This window comes from Zea mays, chromosome 7 (genome assembly GCF_902167145.1).
Source record: "Zea mays cultivar B73 chromosome 7, Zm-B73-REFERENCE-NAM-5.0, whole genome shotgun sequence".
Classification (NCBI taxonomy): domain Eukaryota; kingdom Viridiplantae; phylum Streptophyta; class Magnoliopsida; order Poales; family Poaceae; genus Zea; species Zea mays.
Window position 1 is genome coordinate 131,689,364 of NC_050102.1, and position 5,343 is coordinate 131,694,706.

The 5,343-nt window shown below is 43.6% G+C and overlaps 1 long non-coding RNA gene across 1 annotated transcript; it reads right to left on the reverse strand.

Moving 5' to 3' along the window:
* Window positions 1–2,159: 2,159 nt before the first annotated feature.
* LOC103632858 (uncharacterized) lies at window positions 2,160–3,788 on the reverse strand. The gene is made up of 3 exons (XR_556184.3): window positions 3,166–3,788; window positions 2,697–2,897; window positions 2,160–2,624 (listed from the first exon to the last, which is right to left on the reverse strand). It is a non-coding gene; the product is annotated as an uncharacterized lncRNA (long non-coding RNA).
* Between the last annotated feature and the right edge of the window lie 1,555 nt (window positions 3,789–5,343).

Consider the following 5,343-nt stretch of genomic DNA (forward strand, 5'->3'; position numbering starts at 1 on the left):
CTCCACAGGCGATGGGAGGAGTGTGACCTTTCAATGCATGCCACTACCCCCACCTTCATTTTTGAATAATAGTGAGTCAACCTCCAGGTATAAAGGTTCCTCCTAGCAATGGTCATTTCATTGATCTCATTGATGCCTCTTCAATGTTGATGACATTATCGGTCCTCTTGACATCATGAAAGCACTTCTCTGCAATCCTCTAGTTCTTGATGTTGGAGAACGAATACTAAGAAATAACGATAAGATTTTTTCTAGGTTCATAGCTACTATTAGGGTTAACCTTGACCCTCTTAGCTTGTGTAGCCTCGCTTTAATAAGGTTGTAGCTAGCCATGACATGCTAACGGTGTGTTCCCATGTGATAACATTGGCCTCTCTAGGCTTAGTCACTAGGGTCATATCCTAGGTTTTGGAGTCATGGGGCAGGGTTCCGCCTCCTCAGCTTCAACCTTGTGCATCGCACCATCAACTCTAGCAGCTAATAGTCCCAAGGATGTGTGTGGTCCCTACCGTGATGAGAGAGTTAGCGAGTAGTCACACCCTCTCGTTCGAATGCCACCTATAGGCCATGTTGCGCACATGGTTCATCCATTCATCGTTGGTTGTATGGCTCTCACCATAATGGTACAACAGGCGACATGGCTATAAATTTTTTGCTTTGGCCTACAAGAGAAGTATGATGTCACCATCAATCCACTAAGTTTCTCCAAATCTACACCGTTGTCATCCTCATTGTTGGATGTTAGGAGCCCACTCTTGCCGAAGGTCCTCGAAACACCAAGATGTAATTGTATCTGGGTTTATTTCAGGTATTTCGAAGGAGGAACATGCACGAAGATGAAGCTGAAAGCTTCGACATTATGGTCTGAGCATGAAGTTTCTAACCGGGTAGACGAAGGAAGCTCATGGTTGCTCAGATGAAGAGAGATCTCGATTGCTTTTTCAACACGTCTATAAGGAGAAAGACGACGATACCTTCGGGAGTCTTTGTAGTTTTTATATATATAGGGATTGAGGGCATGCTTGTAATTTCATACAAAGTTGTATAACATACCATCACTATAAATAGAGGCATAGTGCCATGCATAAAGGTGGGACAACATCTCGAGTAATGTCACTCAACCTCCAATGTCATACATCCTTCCCATCTTCGGACCTTGGTTTCAGCTTCTGAAGGTACAACTGTAATTATTTGTAACCAGAAAGGAATAAGAAAGTAAATGTATCAGCAACAACTTATCTCAGTCATCTTCACTTGTTCTGCTTTCCATGAATTTGTGATTGCAATAATCTTCTTGCACGGTCTGTGCCCTAGGGTTATGGTGGCTGGGGAGCACAGAGAGGACAAGGAGGCGGAATGTTTTGTCCTGGTTTGGGCATGGAGGTGGTCTTGTTCCTTTTGGTATAACCGCCAAGGTAAAGTCGTGGAAGGGAAGGGAGAGTTTCGGATTCGGGTATCATTGGCCATGAGATCGCAGAGCCGGACTAGTGGGTAAAGTGTACACCTCTGCGTAGAGTCAAAAACCTATTCGAATAGTCCGTGTCCACGGATATGGATGAGTTATGGCTTGGATTTGATAATTAATGTTTTGTTTTCCAAAAATGCTTTTGAAAAGTGGTTTTGAAACATCCGGCGGTTGAGCTGTGAGCTATGGTGAACGGGAAGTCCAGTAGCTATTTTTGAAAATGAAAACCGGTGGGAAACTACCAAGATTCCTCGATGGTTTAGTCCAAAGGATTTTGTTCTATATTGAAAAACTTCCTACTCCTTTGGGATAGGATGCGCTTTGAAAAAGATAAAATGTTTTACAAAATAGCCCTGCATAAAAAAATGTCTTTTCTGCTAAAATATTTTGGGCTCCACATACTCCATGCATTATATCTGATTTCCACATTCCGTGGGTGAAGGTGGGCTGCTGGGTACATAAGTACTCACTCTTGCTTATTTGTTGTTTTTCAGAGAAGGTGACCACTGATCGGGTAAGAGTTACGCATGCTCCCAACCATGCATGTGGTTGTTGAACCGCTGATTTGCTTTGCGGCGTATATCGGGCTGCTTCAGCCCCACTCTAATGATATGTCCCGAGTTGTGAACCAACTCTTAAAGTCGATTGCCACTTTTATAGGTTTGTCTCGTTTAAGTAGACCCAGAACCATCTGTTGTATAAATGTGTATACTAGCCTTCCGCGACTAGTATTTGAATCATATTTGAGTCCTAGAGGATTGGGACGCTTCAACCTAGGACCATACAACCACTCTCTAAAATTACACATATGCCCACTGTATGGCTACATGAGAATAACTTAGTAAATTTGTGCAAAAAATAACAAAATTTTGGACATTTGTTATGCACTCACATAATTACTGTTAGGACACACAAAGTACTTCACATTGTCCTCACATAAGACATCACGATCTCCACAATCGCACCGAGGCGACAGTCATCTTTCTGTGGCTAAGTTCTTCTCCTCATCCGTCATTGGTGGCGGGTTCGGGGGAGGAGGCACCCAACGCTTAAAACGCTCATGTGTATTCCTTATGCACAACCAATCAGCGAAAAGGAGATATCGAGGGTCAAATTTATCAGGGCCGTCAATACACTAAAAAATCACCTCAAAGTGATCCTACAGAAATGGAATGAAGCATTAGTACACATGTAGAAAATATCAATAACACACAAGTCATAAGCTACATACATTAAAACCGCCACAAGTGTAGAAGCCGCGAGCAGTCGTGTATGGATGTTTGGATTGACATACCCAAGCCGGTCTGCTATAGTCACAATTAGGAACAGGAAGATCAGGAGGAACAAGAGCATCCTTACTAGATACAACCGGATATAACTCCCGAGCACGACCCCTCTTCTGCCACAACGACTCCCGATATAAGTCTTTCATCTAACAAATGGTTTTATATTAACACAAATATATACAAATAGCAGAAATGATTTTAACTTATAAATACATGTCTTTCACAAACTATCTAACAATTTGTAGTCATCATATGAACCATATATCATATGAATTATAACTAATAGTAATATGAGCAACAATCAAAACTAATTAATCGAAACCATACAATGCAATATACGTAACAAACTAATTCTAATTGATCGAAACCATACAATGCAATATACGTAACAAACGAATCAGTGAGACATTATACCTTGGTATTTAAAGTTTTCCAACTTGAATATGAAGATACGAGCACCTCTGGGCGGTATGGAAGAAGATTGAAACGAAGGTTTCAAATGGCTGGGCGCAGCTCTCGGCCAGGAAACAACCGATTTATAGGCCTTTCTAGCTCGATGTCAAGATCTGTGGCGCCGAGCTAGGTGCCACAATGGCGTTGTGTCAGCCCTCGACGCTAGAGGGGTGCATAGCTCGGCGCCATATGGGTCCAAAAACAGAATTAAGTCGTTCAGGAGTCTAAAGGTAAAAAAATCGGAAAAGGGACCAAAATACAAAAAAATGGTCGGTGGACTGGGACCCGTCGTCACCTTCAGCGGCAGTAACGACACTGACGTCCTCCTCGTCCTCAGCTCCAACACCGGTAGTGATGACTTCAATCTCTTCATCGTCGACATCCTTCTCCTGGCCCTCGCCCTCAACTTCCTCCTCCTTCATGGGGGCGCCACAACACCCTCCTCGTCGTGGGGCTCGGCAGGATGAGGCAAGACGTGGCGGGAGGGAGGCAGCGAGGTCGAGAGGAGGAGAGGGACACAGACAACAGACACAAAGACGTGTGGGAGAAGAAAGGGACACGAAATGCCCAGAGCCAGTCCGAAGTGGAATAGGGAGAGGCGGACATGACGAAGCTCAATTCGCGCAAGGAATGAAAATCTCGGGTTGGAGTTGTGGGGCACACGTCACCACGTGATCGGCTGAATACGCGACAAACGCGGAGAGCGTCTCAATCGCTAGCAGCTTTTAATAAACAGAAATATAAATTCAATTAAAGTAGAGAATACGTGTATATCGTCTACCATAAAAAGATTAGAGCCATTTAAATCTTATAAATATTATTTAGGAAAATATGAGCATCCACGTTTATGTCATATATCACTAAAAGGACTAAGGAGCACCAACGTGAAGACTAAACTGTTGCAATCAGTGGTAACGAGTTTGAGAGAATGACAATTGTGTTCTTTATTGCAGGAAAGATTTTGTTTATATACAAGCGAATCAGTGCATCCCAAGGGGTGTGTCCCTTGGGGAGAAAAAGTCGCACCCCTTGGAGGGAATTAATCACAAATATTGTAACACTCCCCCTTGATCAATCCAAGTCCATTTGATCATCTGTCAGCTGTCTTCCAATATATATCATCTTCTCAAAAACCCTGTGGGAAAAATAAGGAGTACACAATGTCTTTTGGATTATGAGTAAATCTCACTTTGAACTCCAAAATAAAATATGCTTGTAATCATCATTCGTAAAAACCTTTGTGGGTAAAAGTCAATGATGAAGCATATAGTTTAGTTGATATTACCTCGTTAAAAACTTTTTATGAGAAAACCTTAGTGAAAGGGAAATAGGGTCAAACATTTTCCTAAATGATTTTGGTGGTTGAAATGCCCAACACAAATAATTGGACTAACTAGTTTGCTCTAGATTATATGTTCTACAGGTGCTAAAGGTTTAACACAAACCAATAAAAAGATCAAAGTTATGGTTCAAAGGAAAGGAGCAAAAGAAACAGAAGAGAACCCTGGTCTGGCGCACCGGACTGTCCGGTGTACCAGGGACCCTACAGGCTGAACTCTTCACCTTCGGGTTTCTGGAGAACCACTCCGCTATAATTCACCGGACTGTCCGGTGCACCACCGGACTGTCCGGTGTGCCAGCGGAGCAACGGCTAAGAAGCGCAATGGTCGACTCCAACGGTCGCCTGCAACGTGAACAGTGCGCGGACAGTTCGCGCGGAGTCAGAGTAGCGCCAGAAGGCGCACTGGACAGTGAACAGTGCCTGTCCGGTGCGGCACCGGACTGTCCGGTGCACCAAGAAGTCAGAGCTCCAATGGTCGAAACCGTCAGAACCCTAACGGTTGGGTGACGTGGCTAGCGCACCGGACTGTCCGGTGCGCCCATCGACAGCAGCCCTCCCCAACGACTGTTTTGGTGGTTGAGGCTATAAATACCCCCCAACCACCACTATTCAAAGAATCCAAGTTTTTCAGACATCTCATTCAATACAAGAGCTAGTGCAATCAATACAAGACACAATTCAATAGAATCATAGCCTCTCCAAGTCCCAAATCCACTCCAAACAAATAGTGACTAGAGAGATTGTTTTACTCGTGTTCTTTGAGCTCTTGTTCTTGGATCGCTTTCTTCTTCCCCATT